Source organism: Theropithecus gelada, chromosome 2 (genome assembly GCF_003255815.1).
Source record: "Theropithecus gelada isolate Dixy chromosome 2, Tgel_1.0, whole genome shotgun sequence".
NCBI classification, from domain to species: Eukaryota; Metazoa; Chordata; class Mammalia; order Primates; family Cercopithecidae; genus Theropithecus; species Theropithecus gelada.
The window spans coordinates 54,234,270-54,248,890 of NC_037669.1; the positions used below are offsets into that span (position 1 = coordinate 54,234,270).

At 48.6% G+C, this 14,621-nt stretch overlaps 1 protein-coding gene across 1 annotated transcript in view; it reads left to right on the plus strand.

Moving 5' to 3' along the window:
- The window catches only part of ATP2B2 (ATPase plasma membrane Ca2+ transporting 2), a 382,654-nt gene that overhangs the window by 164,344 nt on the left and 203,689 nt on the right, over positions 1 to 14,621 (plus strand). Inside the window, exon 3 of the mRNA XM_025377226.1 lies at positions 1,577 to 1,671. The gene's annotated coding sequence lies outside the window, so the exon portion shown is untranslated. The remainder of the gene's footprint in view (positions 1 to 1,576; positions 1,672 to 14,621) is intronic.

Consider the following 14,621-nt stretch of genomic DNA (forward strand, 5'->3'; position numbering starts at 1 on the left):
AGGAATCTCCAGGGAATTCTGCTGAGTGAAAAAAGCCAGTCCCAAAAGGTTATATACTGCATGACTCCATTTATACAACGTCATTGAAATAACAATATTAGAGAGATGGAGAACAGGCTAGAGGTTGCCAGGGGTTAGGGATGAGGGGCATGACTATAACGGGGTAGCCCAAGGAAGCCTTGTAGGGATGGAACAGTTCTACATCTTGATTGTAGTGGTGGTGGTGACACAAAATTGCAGGTAACATTTCGTAGAGCTACACACACACATACATACACACACACACACACACACACACGTCAAACTGCTGCATGTAAGCTCTGTAGATTGTATGATGTCACATGACTGGTTTTTATGGCGTGCTGCAGTAGTGCAAGTTAACCTTGGGGAAGTCCAGAGGGAGGTGCATGGGATCTCTCTGTACATTTCTTTGCAATTTCATTTGAATCGATAACTATTTAAAATAAAAAGTTACAAATAGGGCTGGGTGTGGTGGCTCATGCCTGTAATCCTATCAATTTGGGAGGCCTAGGCAGGTGGATCTCCTGAACTCAGGAGTTGGAGACCAGCCTGGGCAACACAGTGAAACCCCATCTCTACTAAAATACAAAAAAGTTAGCCAGGCATGGCAGCATGTACCTGTAATCCTGGCCCCTTGGGAGGCTGAGGCAGGAGAATCGCTTGAGGTTTCAGTGAGCCGAGATCGCACCATTGCACTCCAGCCTGGGCAACAGAGTGAGACTCCATCTCAAAAAAAAAAATACAAATAAATGAATAAATGGATTGAGAGAGAGAGAGAAGGAAGCTGACAGGGAGCCATGTAGCACCCAGTGCCCTCTGCTGCTGCTGTTTATTGGGTATTTCTAAGACCCACGGCACTTATGCATATTATATTTTAGTTACCCCTCACAAAAATCCTGAAAAATAGGTATTATGATCTCTATCCTCCAGATGGGGAAAAGGAGGCTCAGGAAGTTTAAGTTACTTGCCCAAGAAAGTATCTCTGTCTGGGAGGCTCAGGAAGTTTAAGTCACTTGCCCAAGAAAGTATCTCTGTCTCTCCAGGACACACACCACTCTTTCACACTCCTTCTGCCCTCACAGGCCACACACAGGCCATCTGTAAAATGGGGACAACAGTGGCATCTTATGAAGATCCAGCAAAGATAATTCATGTAAAGTGCTTAGCAGAGTAGCTGGAACATAGTAGGTGCTCATGAAATACTTATCAAGTGAATAGAACTGCTAGGTGCCCGATGCATGTTAGTTCAATGAGGCAGCCCTCTCTCTGGGGCCCACCACTCAGCCTTCCCAGTCTCAGACAGGGAGACCCCTCCCTGAGTGCAAGCAGGTGGACTTGCACCCCTGAGATGGGCTCTGGGCCCAGGAGGGGCAAAGCCCACCCAGGCTGGTCTGAATGCAGAAGGCAAGAGCTAGGTCCTTGTCAAACCTGTCCCTAGCCTAGAGCCAACACATCGGGGACACTCCACACCACGGTTAACTTCCCTTCTCCTTTCTGACCTGGGTCCCTGTCATGTCACCCACCCCTAACTAATGCCATCTTTCCCCTTTTCCAGAGCTGAACTTCGTCACCAAGTCCCTAGAGCCAGCAAGACATGGGCCTCAGTTTCCAAACCCTGACACCTCTCATTTAACCAGAAGACGTGGAGGGGTGAGTTGGAGACGGGGACTTGGTTGGGGAGTATCAACCTGGGAAGAGAGATGCTGGGAGTGCGGGTTGCCAGTGGAGGGTCAACTGAGCAGGAACACAGTGTTTGAAAGCAGCTGTCTTCTCTCTGTCATCCTACTGGGGACATGTATCTTATTTATGCAACATTGGGCCAGTTTGGGGAAATTCCCTGGAAGCCCTATGGCATTTGAATTAGGAGCATGATGTAGACTGTGGAGGAGGAAAGCCCCATCACATCACATGGTAGATGGTTATCAATCCAGGTTCTGTCCCAGCACTGACACTGGGGAGCCCAGGCGGATCTGACACTGCCTCTGCCCTGGGAGGATAGACTGGTGCCTGAATGAAAAGCCAGCAACCTCACCTGGTCCTGCTTCGTTCTTCTACCCTCTGGGTCATGCCCCAGCCTGCACATGAAGACTTGGAGGTGAGGTAGTCAGGTGGGCTTGCTGGGACATGTGCTAAGTGCTGACAGAGAAGACAGGACAGACCAGCTGGGTGGCAGTAGTATGTTTATTGGTTATTGAGAGTTTGGCAGCTGGACTCAGTCCCAGGTTCAAATACCAGTTCTGCAACTGGGACAGCCCCTCTGAGTCTCAGATCCCTCATCTATAAAATGGTATTTTGCAGATGATTCATGTAAAGTGCTTAGCAGAGTAGCTGGAACATAGTAGGTGCTCATTAAATTCTTATCAAATGAATAGACCTGCTAGGTGCCTGATGCATGTTAGTTAAATGAGGCAGCCCTCTCTGAGGCCAGAACACCACTCAACCTTCCAGAGTCAGCATATATGGCAGCTCTGTGAGATTTCTGTGACTCCTTACTGAAATCAACCATGTCTTCCTCTGTGCTCCTACAGGCCTTTCTTGGGGCCACTGCTATTTGCCTTGCTTGACCAACCTTACATTAGGGTGATATACAAATCTTGGAGTGCATGCCCAATGGACCCAACATGTAAGAGATCAGAGCTCTCACTGCTCATCTTTCAGCATCAGACACAACTTCTGTTGCACAAGCTTGTCCTCTGAGCCAGAGCTTAGAGTCGTCATCTCGTTTGACCTTCCCAGCAGGCGCTGTTAGCCCTTTTCACAAATGAGAAAACTGACGCCCAGAGAGAAGAAACCTTGCAGCCAGCATGCAACCCTGAGCTTCTAACTGTGCAAGGCAGCATCACTGGCTTCCTACTGCCTTTGTGCCTGCCTGAAGATGAGTAAAACAAGCAGACGGGCCACGTGCCTCCCTGCTCAACCCTCAGACACCACCCAGACCTCTTGCTTTGCTAAAGTTTGGTTTCTCGCCCAAGCACTTTGGGACGAACCAGATTGTTTCCAAACACATTACATAATTGCTCACATATTTATTTAATGCCATCTCTTGAATATTAAATGATCCATAATACGGAACAGAAACTTGAGCATCTAAACCCAGCAGCTTTTGATAGGCGTGGGTGGGGAAGGAGGTTGAGGAGAGCCATCTATGAGCCATCCTCAGGGAGAGGCGGTGACATCACTCCTGTCCTCCTCCTGAGATAGGTTGACGAAGGCTTCCCATGCCCATTGGTGGAAACCAGGTAGTAGAGTTTTCACCACGGAGTTCAACCTGTTTTATTATATAATAACAAAGATGCATCATCTTCTCTCTAAAGGATGCTTGAAGCCAGGGCTTAGCTACCTGTTTATTTGGTCACAAGGGTTTACTGAGCACCCTCTATGTGCAGTCATTGTTATACATTTATTCACCTCTCATGTGCCTTTATGAATGGGACAAAGAGACCTCTGGCCTCAGTGGGACTGGGGAGGGATGAACAGGGCCCAAGATAACGTGGTAATGTGAGCAGAGGGCCCCTGTAAGGAGTTTGAATCACAATCTATGTGCAGTGGTGAAGTTATTGGGGGTTTCCAGTAGTCTGATCAATGTTTGAGAAACATCCCTCCAAAGCCAGGAGAGGATGGGGGGTGAGGGGCACATCAGGAAGGGCCAGGTCACAGTTCTAGGTCAGGGGTGCCAGGGGGTGGGGCGAGGAGAATCCACGGAGGACATGAGGGCCACTCAGACCCTAAGTGGTGACCTTCTAGCCTCAGAAGTGGGTCTGTCCAAGGTGATTCTAAGTTTCTCTGAGAGCAGCGATAGAGGGCCTGGCCTGATGGCCAGCAGGAATCACAGTCACACCAATGTCAATAATCATCTCAGTGCCTAGGAGTCCCCAAGCACCCACTGCATGCCAGGCATTGCGATGAGCCCCTTGTCCTCACCACCAGCCTGTGACATGTACAATTTTGTTATCCTCATTTCACAGAAGAGGAAAGCAAGGCTCAGAGTGGTTAAGTCCAACGCCTGGATTGCCAGGAAGTAGCATCTATCTCCACACAGACAACCCATGTTGGTTGAATGAATTCATAGTAACAACAATAGTCACAAAAATCACCATAGCAATCACTTAATACAGGGCTCACTTTGTGCCAGAGCCTGTTCTAAGTGCTTTAAAATGTTTAATCATTTAGTGCTCACAACAGCCCCATAAGACATACATGACCATTCTTATCCCCACTGTACAAAGGAAGAAACTGAAGCAGAGTGTTCGGTGTTAATACCACCCAAGTTGGGATTTGAACCCTGGTAGTATGCTTCTGGAGTTCAGATTTTCAGTAAAATGCAGCGCGGGTGGAAGAAGTAGCATCTGCTGGGAACCAGCACTCCCACCCCGTGCTGTCTGCATTTCCAAGTGGGGTCAAAGCCACTGGCTCACTGTCGATGGGACATTGAGCAGCACGCCTTTTGGGGCAGACCTGGGCTGAGCCCGAGGGGAGGGAGTATGTGCCAGCAGACCCTAAACCCTGAAGACTGACCTGTTCTCTCTGGAGCCAGAGCGAAAGGGCCTCCCAAAGCTTACCCCTCCTGCAACTGCCAAGACGTTCCAACCACAAAGCAGCTCGAGTCACTGCCTCAATAAGGGAATCAAGGAATCTTGTCACTCTCTTTGCCAACAGGAACATCCAGAGAGGAAAACCAACTAAGGGAAGTTGTGGAGTCAGAAAACGTTTATGAAAAATGTTTTACCCCAAGACTGTGCCAGAACAACTAAATCCTCCCCAGCAGAAACCCTTTCTAAGTAAAACTGACAGACATCTTTCCTTATACATAAGTTCAATCGGCAGAATGTCCACGTCAGCAATGTATTAGGCAGTTGTAATCAACACCACTTTACAAAGCAACTGACTCATCCTGCCTTAAAATGTGGACAATAATTCCCACCTGAGGGCCATGCTGGGGGATGGGAACCCCATGCTCAAGAAAGTGCTTTGTCAAAGATGGAAACTGGCACAAAGGAGGGTTTTAAAAGGACTTGAGGATTCTTAAACAGTTTATCCTCTTGGGGAGTTTGAACTTTTCTCTGCATTCCTGTTCTCTTCAATGAGAGAACGAAGGAAACAAAAATGTGAGCCCCCTCTGTAGCCAGACTTCCCCAGTCTAAAATTCAGGGAAGGGAACAAAGAGGTTGCATCAACACACGCCCCAAACCTCTGGTAACCACTTGTCAGAGCCAGGGAGCCATCGCACGAGGCCTGTCCTGGGGAGGAGGCGTGGTGCAGTGGGACACTCTGGCCGCAGGTCGTCTCCCCTCTGCCAGGTGCAGGTCCCAGCTGTGCAATCCTGGACAAGTTACTTAAGTGCTTCCCACCTCAGTTTTATATTCTTTAAAATGAGAGCCCTCCTTTTTGAGGATGTTGGAAGGATTCAATGGAAGAGAAAATAGGATATGCCCAGCTTAGGGCCTGGAATATTGACGACTGCTCGGTGAGTTTTGTTCTTTTATTGGTCCCCAGTGGGAACAATCACCTCAAATGGTGAGGACCCCAGGTACCTTCGCTGGGACCGTGTTGGTCTCTCTCAGCCACCTGAGGACTGGGAAAACAGAGTCTGTCATCTGTATTAGTTTGTTAGGGCTGCCGTGACACATGACCACAAACTAACAGAAATGTGTTGTCTCACATTCTGGAGACTAGGAGTCCAAGATCAAGGTGTCAGAGGGCTTGGTTCCTTCCAGGGATGGTGAGGGTGACTCTTTCCCAGCCTCTCCCCCAGCTTCTGGTGGTTCGCCAGCCAGCTTCGGAGCTCCTTGGAATGGAGAAGTAGCACTCTAGTCCCCTGCCTTCATGTCATCTTCCTCCAGTGAGTGCCTCTGTGTCCAAAGTTCCCTTTTCATAAGGACACCAAGTCATTCCAGGTTAGGACCCATTCTAATGGCCTCATTTTAACTTGATCACCTCTGTAAACACCGTCTGTAAATGCCCATCTGTACCTCACATTCTGGGGTGTGAGGGGTTAGGACTTCAATCTATCTTTTCGGAAGGACATAGTTCAACCCATAGCCCCATCATAATGATTTGAAGCTGATTCTGGACAGACCACCAGTTCTTTCATGACATTTAGGTTCCCAAATAGACTCGAAGAATATTTTACGTCATTCTCTAAAAGTCTGACATCCTTCTAAAAATCACTCATGTCTTAGCTTCCAGGGGATGCCCATTGGCCTTAAACTCCAATTTGGGACTGTGGGATCATTATCTTACATAAAGAGTCTGTAAGTTTAAAGCTGAGCACTTTCTCTGCACAACTATGTTCTAGACTCCAGAAACATGGGAAGCCAGGGACTTAGCTTTCAAGGTGGTTACAGGCAGGAAGGCCACAAAACAGGTAGGTGTACAACTGGCTGTTGCTGGATAGGGGAGTGCCAGGAAGATCATTCCCAAAATGATCTTCAAAGGGTGAGAGAAAGAGGTTTTCTTCCTAGATCACCTCCTGTCTTTGTTTCCCTAGAGAAGTAATGTCCTTCCTGGGTGGTCTGAGAACCTCTGGGGTGCCCCTACTGCCTCTCGTCAGTCACTTGACTTTCATTCTGAGATGACACCCGCTCCTGAGTCTTCCCCCAGGAAGGTGGGAAGTGGCACAGAGACCTAAGCCCATCACCCCCGCTTGGCTGGGATGCCCAGAGAGGTGGGGGGTCAATGCTGGACCCCCTTTATTGCCAGCTCTCCATTTTTTCCTCCCCAGTCATCTCATGGATCTGAGAAAGTTAACTAAGCTTCCCTATCCCGAATATGAGCGGTTCCCACATTGCTTGAACTGAGAGCCTACAATCCGTATTCGCACCCTGACACCAGCACCAAGCAAGTAATCGGGATCACAGGCATGAGCCACCACACCTGCTTAAACTGTATTTTTAAAAGTAAAAGGCTGGAAAGTGAAGGAAGTCCCTAGATTGACTAAATAATATGTTTGCAGCATAGACGTTCTGCTATTTGTCAAACAGGAGTTGCTATAATTAGCAAAAAATCAATTCACATAAAAGTGAAAAAATCTATTCAGGGGTGTGTTCCTTACACCAGAAATATTTAAGATAAAACACACGTTGGCACGCGAAGGGGGACGATTACAGTAGCTGGGAAACTTGCTCATGTGGAAAGTGCTCCTTCTCCAAGGATGCTGGAGGAAGGACAAGCTGCTCAGCAGGAAACAATAAATGTTTTCTTCCTGTTTCTCTATGAAGAGAAAGTGATCAGGCACATTATAGGGCACAAGCAAGGAGTGTCACGGGGCCCAGAGGCAAGGTGGGTAGGGGACTCTGTTACCCTCTTTTCCCCTTAGTCCAGAGAGGCTTCCTGGAGGAAGCAAGATTCTGTGCTGTTTGGCCTAGGCTCTCCTGGCCTGGCATCTCCCCACGTGACCTGTTTCAGTGGAAGCCTCCTTGGGTTGGGCCAGATGCACGCATCATAACCACCCTTTCCCCATGTTCCCAGGGCTGCTCCATGCCAGCCAGTTGCACAGAGAGTCCTCAGAACAAAAGAACTTCCAGGTAGCCAGGGCTGAAGCCAGGGTGTTGCTGATAGGATCAGGAGCCTCACGCTTGTGAGAACAAAGGCCCAAGAAGAAGCCAGGGGCGCAGAGTAATGCCCACCTCCCACGTTGCTTTTGACAGAGACTATTGTTTTGCTAATTACCACACTGTGGAGGCCAGCCCACAGACCCTGATGGCCAGCCCCACTCCCCTGCCCCTCCTCACCCCGCCTCCCTCCTCACGGATCCCCAGGCCAGAAAGGGAGGCAGCCCTGCTGGCAGCCAGGCCTGGGTGCCGTGGCCACCTTGCAGGGTGTGGCCATACGCTGCAGACTTCTGCAGTGACTGTAGGTGCCGGAGCCGAGCAGTCAGAGGGTACTTGTGTCTGTGGCCTGGGACCCAGCGAGGACACCGGGTGATTCACCGTCATCTCTGGCCAGGTATGGGAGGCTGGGTTCGCAAGGCCCTCCCCACAGCCCTGGACTGGTTGGTCTCCCCAGGAGCCTGGGTCTCCAGTCCAGGGCAGGGCAGTGGTGGGGAGGTAGGGGGTTGCTGAGATGGAAAGGGTGTAAGGAGAGGAATCTGTGAGGCTTTGAGTCCTTGTCTGGGAGGGAGAGTAGAGGGCAAGCCCTGGCCCAGGCAAGCTCTTTAGGTATTGATGAGGAGCCCCAGGGGGCACTATCTCTGGCCTCACCCAGCTCCATAGGCGTGCTCCCTCCAGAGGGCGGTGAAAGCAAACAAGAGCAGGGGCTCTGGAGCCAGAAGACCCAGGTTCACATCCTGATACCCAGGAGTCCACTGGGACATTTACCTCCATCTCTCTGTGCCTCAGTTTTCTACCCTGTAAAATGGGGTTGGTGGTAACAGTTCCTCTTTCATAAGGCTGTGTGAAGATCAAATGAGATAAGCGAGGGAGCCCTTCGACACAGGCAAGTGTCCAGTAGCTGTTAGCTCTGAGCTGCCACCTTTCCCTCCCTGAACATGGGAGCCGCCCTCAGAGGCAGCAAGGCTGATGCTGGAAGGAAAACTAAGAGACCCTTGAGGCTACCTGCCCATCTCAGAGGTGCAAACACAGGGGAGATGACCTAGGTCATGGTGTCAGTTTCTGATCAGACAGACTGGAGTTTGAATCCTGTGTCTGCAAATGGTTTAGCTGGGAAAGCTTACACACGCTCTCGACCCCTTGACCCCATTTTAAAAATACGTGAAATGGGGATAATAATAGGACCTAGCTGATGGGTTATATATAAAGATGAAATTACGCTGTATACATAAAAGGCTTATCCCATGCCTTATACTTAAATTGGGAGCTGCTGTCACCATCACCACCACCATCATCACTATCATCATGATTGTTACTATTATTGTTATTATTATTAGGAAATAGAGACTCAGAGAGGGGAAGGGACTCGCCAGCAGTCATGTAGCAAGTCAGAGGGCAAGGCAGGACTCAGCCCTGGCCCCCTACCCCTCAGTCCCTATTCTTTCCACTCCCCTCAACCCCTCATTGGTCCTAATGGGTCCTTCTTGGCTTTCTGCACACTCATCACAGACAGCTCCCACTGACTTCACTGGTTCTGGGCATGACTCTGGGGGTGCCACACAGGGGAATCTGGCATCCCCCCAAGAGGCTGAGCCAGCAGACAGCCCAGGTTGGAGGTTACTTTGTCTCCATGATCCACAGCACCCCTCTAAAAGCCCTCCCAATCCCTGTGTCCAGGGATCACTGGCCAGGGAAAGTCTCTGAGGGGGCAGGATATAGCTTTGGAGGAAGCTGTCTGGGAACTGCACGCTCCTCAAGCTACTCGCACCCCAAGGAACTCCTTATATAGGGAATGATTGGAACCCTAACTTCCACCAAAGCTTCCCTGGGCTTTGAGGACAGTCTGGGGGTCATGCTCAAGGGTCTTCCGCTTCTGTTGGCCGGTATACACCATCTTTGCAGGCTCTGCTCTGTCTCTCCCACCTCCTGACCCTCCCAGGCAGAGATGAACAGAGACAAAAGAGGAGGCAGGGGAGAAAGGAGAAGGAGAGGATGGGGCTTGCTGTAAGGAGAAGAAAGGCTCACACACCTCTTTTAAAAATTCAAATATTATACACACAATCATCATTCCTTTTTACTGAACACTTACTATGCACCAGGCACTGTGTTAAGGACTTGATACATCCTGTCCCAGTTCATCTTCACTACAGCCTTATCAAGTAGAAAATTATTATACCCACTTTGAAGATGAGTAAACTAAAAGGATCTTATTCATCTACTGTGTAATGAATACAGTTGCGAAGCAGATGATACAAAACAATGACAGAATGAGTGAAATGTAACAGGGAGTCCTGGGGACTGTGGCAAATTGGAGACTCTTTTTTTTATTGAGGCATGACACACATAGTAGATAAAGTGCACTAATTTTAAATGCACCACTTTCTACACGTGTTTACACCTGTGTAACCACCACCCAGATTAAAATATTTCTTGTAGCCCAAAATATTCCTTCTGAGGTATTTGAAATTAATTTTTTCCAAATAACATTCTGCAAAACTGTCCCAGCCGAGAGGAACCTAAGGAGACACGATGACTAAATACAATGCAGCGCCCTCGATGGGAACCTGGAAGAGGAAAAGGGTGTTAGGTAAAAACAGAGGAAATGTGAATAAAGTATGGGTGTTAGCTAATATCAATATTGATTCATTGATTATGAGAAAGGTGCCATTCTAATAGAAGATGTGACTAATAGGGGAAACTGAATGCAGCACAGACAAGAACTCTCTGTATTGTCTTTAGGAATTTTTGTGTAAATCTAAAACAGTTCTAAAACAAAAAGGTTATTTCAAGATATTTTACAGATAAGGAGACGGAGGCCCAGAAGAGCAAATCCTCTTCTCAGGGCCCCACAGGAGCAGTGGACTAACTACAGTCAAAAGGCTAGCCAGTGCTCTGGCTGCCAAGGGTGGGGTCAGGGGATGAGCGTGTCAGGGATGCTGGGGTCTCCTTGAATCCATAAGTGCCTTACAGTGGACTCACCTCTGCAGGAAGCTGGCCACCCAGCTTCCCCTCTGCTCCCTCCTCCTGAACTCTCCAGGGCTGTTCGTTGAAAATCAGTTCTCCCACTGGTCTTGGCCCCAGAGGGGGTGTTCATGGGCAGCTCCTGTTCTGAGAGCAGGATGTCATCTTCCCACTCCTGCCAGTCTCGATGCAGGTGTCTCTGAGCCCCCCATGCCCAGCACAGGGGTGGCATGAGCACAAGGTGTTGGTTGAGTGTTGGATGGATAGATAAGTGAAAAACTGAAGGAGGGAAGAAATGAATGGCAAGCTGGGTGGTTGAGGGGATTCCAGGGTGTTAGAGAGTGCCAGGAGCATGGGCTCTGCCAACAGATGGCCAGAGTCAAATCCTGACTCTCCCACCTCTAGCCAGGAGAGGTTACCTAACCTCTCTGTGTCTCAATGTCCTCACCCCAACATGGGGAAAATAGTGTACCTGTCCTTAGAGGGCTGTTCCGGTTAAAGGAGTTGATTGACATGAGGGAGGGAAGTAATAAATAGAAAAGGGAAGGAGAGCTGGGGAGATGATGAATTAGTTGTCATATTGAGAGATGGAAACTTGGACAAAGCCATAAGACTGGCCATTCTCCCAGAAAAGAGGAAAAGGAGCAGCATTGTACAATGGTTAGAGCACAAATTTGGAGGCAGAGCTGCTGGGGATCAAATCCCAATGCCACGACTTACCGGTCATGTGACTTTGGCCAAGTGAGTTAACCTCTCTGTGCCTCGGCGTCCTCATCTGCAAAATGGGTATGATAGCAGTGGCACTCACCTCAGGAAGTGGCTATGAGAACCAAGTAGTTGCCTGGTGTGGGTATAGTGCTTAGAATTGTACCTGATATGTTTACTACAACCCTGGCATATCATGAGTGTGTTTTAAGGAAATAGGAAAGGTTTTGTGCCAGAAGCCCACCCCCTCCCTTGAAGGGGCTCCCACGTTCAGGATGCAGGTCCAGCATCACAAACTCACTTACCTCCTGAGTCCAGGGGAGAAAGGGCCCCTTAATGAAGTCAGGTGGAGAGGGGATGACCTAGTGGCCACATTTTCATCTCTGTGGCCTCACCCGCCTCCAGCCAACTCTGGATGGGCAGTGCTCACAGTATTTTAAGAGAACATAGAAATCTGGATTCTTACGCACTATCCCCCAATTTTTAAACATTGGCATTTAATTCAATTTTATTTTAAGCTCTGAGCAAAACAAACAAATGTATTTTCAGTGGGCTGCTCTCACAAGTAGCTGGTTTGTAGATTCCACTCCAGTCTAGTCCTGCCAGTTCACTTTCTTTTATTTATTTATTTTATTTTATTTTATTTTTGCATTTTGGAGAAGAGGAAACGGAGGCCTAGAGATAAATGCTTGGGCTCTGATATATCTGACCACTTAGTGGAGCCAAGTTCTCCTCTCCCCTGCTACCAGCCACACCCGGGATTCCCGAGGAATCAATCAAGTGGGGGAGGGAACATCAAGGGGGCATTTTCCCTGTGGACCAGGGTTTTTCCAATAGCATATTTGAAATATGATTTAGGTTAGCTGGACACCATTTGCACCGTGTGTCAGAGGTGCTGCTGGGCAGAAAGCAGGAGCCTTCACCACTTCCAAAGCAACAGCAAAGATTCGCAATTTATGGAACCCAGCTTCACTTCTAGCCCTGGGTGGGCACCAGGATTCCACCTTCCATGAGCAATGCTAAGGTGGCATGCCAGAGAGGAGTAAGTTCTACCGTGAGGGAAATCACAAAGTAAATGCTAGAGAGGTCAACAAAAGTAGGGAGACATGTTCAGGGGAGACATTTAAGTGTGATATTTTTAAAGAGAAAGTTAAGTTAAAAGCTTGTCACACTCTGAACTTGAGTTGTTTTACTCTTCTCTGTTGAAAACTGCTATCTGGTTCCCACCTACTTAACCTGCCTGCACCTCCACCTTCCCATCTACAAAATGGGCACAAAATCCTAACTCACTTTGTACAGCTTGGGATGAGGATGGAATATGACATTTGTGGAGGATTAAGCAATAAAAACCAGCCATTGTTGTCACTGTCAGCAGCTGCCAGCCCACCTGTTTGCACAAGCAGTGGCTCAAGAGCCTTTCACTCGTGGCCTCTCTTTATCCTAACTATCCACATCTGTGACCTTCGCTTGGAAGAGTCCAGTGCCTCTACCAGCTGTGGAGCACCTAGTGTGTGCCAGGTCCTGTGCTAAATTTTTCCACCTGTGTTCTCTCCTGTAGTCCTCAGAGCAACCCTGGGTGCCAACATCATCATCACCATCTCTGCAGCTGAAGAACCTCAGGCTCTGGGAGAAAACATGAGGCATCCAAGGTCACCCCCAGGTGTGAATGTGACTTTGAGCAAGCCCCATTACCTCTCTGAGCCTCCAGCTTCTTCATCTGTAAAAGGAGGTTCAGGACACCCACCCCAGGGCTGCTGTGAGGCTCTATGAGGTAATGACTTCGAAAGTGCACCGTCAGCTGTAGATCCCAGACAAACAGACAGTGCGGATGTGAGTCCTTCAGAGGCCTACTCCTGTTTGGGATTCAGTGCATTTTAGCAGTAAGGGCTACTGAGAAGTTATTTCAAGTGTCTTTTTCTTGGGTGGTTTCAAATACATCTCCTTTCTCCAACTAACAAGCCCAACACTGGCTTCAGCAGAAGCTCTGCACACAGAAAGTTACTTCCAGTGGAATGACCAGGAGGTAGAAGCGAGATAGGCATGATGGTCACAGGGGAGACAGGATCCCAGAGAAGGTCTCAGGCTATGCAGTCAAACAGATGTAGGATCAAATCCCAGCTCCTCCACTTAGTAGCTGTGTGACCTTGAGACAACTAGCTAACCTCTCTCAGCCTAACACAGAGGGTTGTTATGATGAGGGGGATAAGCACAGCAGCTGAGAAAAAGCAATACACGTGTACTGGAAAGGAAGCCTGCTCAAATAGGGCACAGCAGTACACATACATGGGACCACGAGGAGCTGGAGGGCAGACACTGTACTTTTCATCTTGGCAACCTAGCTCACAGTATTCATTTTCAAAAATAAAATTTTACATTCATTTTCCTTTCTGCCTTGTGCCCACCCACTTAATTCCCCTTGCCTTTCAACCCCCAGCCCCACCATCCCACCTCTGCGAAGTGTGAAAGAATACAGACTCTTGATACCTGACAAACCTGTGCTGAAATCCAAACACTGCCCTGCCTGGATAGTCTTGGATAAGTTACCTCCCCTCGCTGACTCTCAGTCTCCTCTTCTGTAAGTGGGCTAATATTGCCTCTCTAGCAGGGTTGCAGTAACAGTTAGAGATGATGTGTGTGGCTGGCATGGCCTCTGACACAAAGTAGGCATTCTGAAAGTGTCAGCAGAAATGCTGTTGTTCCTTCCAAGTGTAGCCCATGGCCACCTCTGGCTCTCCACTCACACTCAGACTAACTTCCTAAGGAGTTTACAATCAATTTGTCTCTACATCTCAGATGTCACCATACAAGCACCTTGGGTGTATACATCTCTAAAGAGTGGCATTTCACCTCCATTTCCACCATCACTTTACACAATTTCCACACTCTCACTGCTTCTATATTGGTTGAACTTGGAGGGATTAAAATGTCCTTAAAACACCTTAAAAAGGAGCATCAACAGACAAATCATTCTGGATCAAGACCAAATGGCTCAGAGATTAAAACACCTGTCCATAATCACTGATATTAGCCACTGATCATGGGTTTACTCATGCCTGTGAAAGTTCCCAGACTGAAAGTTCATGAATGAAGGATTTTCTGGTCCTGGATACCATCTTAGCCTCAAAGATAGCCTGCAAACTCTTCACTGTTACTTAACTAATAGTTTACAGGGGCTTCTCTGATGCCTTCAGATCAAGGCTAAATTATTAAGAGGTGGGATTGGCTCTGCTTCACTGTGAGGATTTGTGTGGGGGCAGGTGCAGGGCTTGGGAAACCCACGAAGCTGGGTCACATAGGGGCTGGGAAGCCGCAGAGGGACAATCTGCTGCTTGGAAGGTGTGTGCCCAGAAGTCTGACGCTGGCAAGGGTCTCAGGCAAAACCTTGCC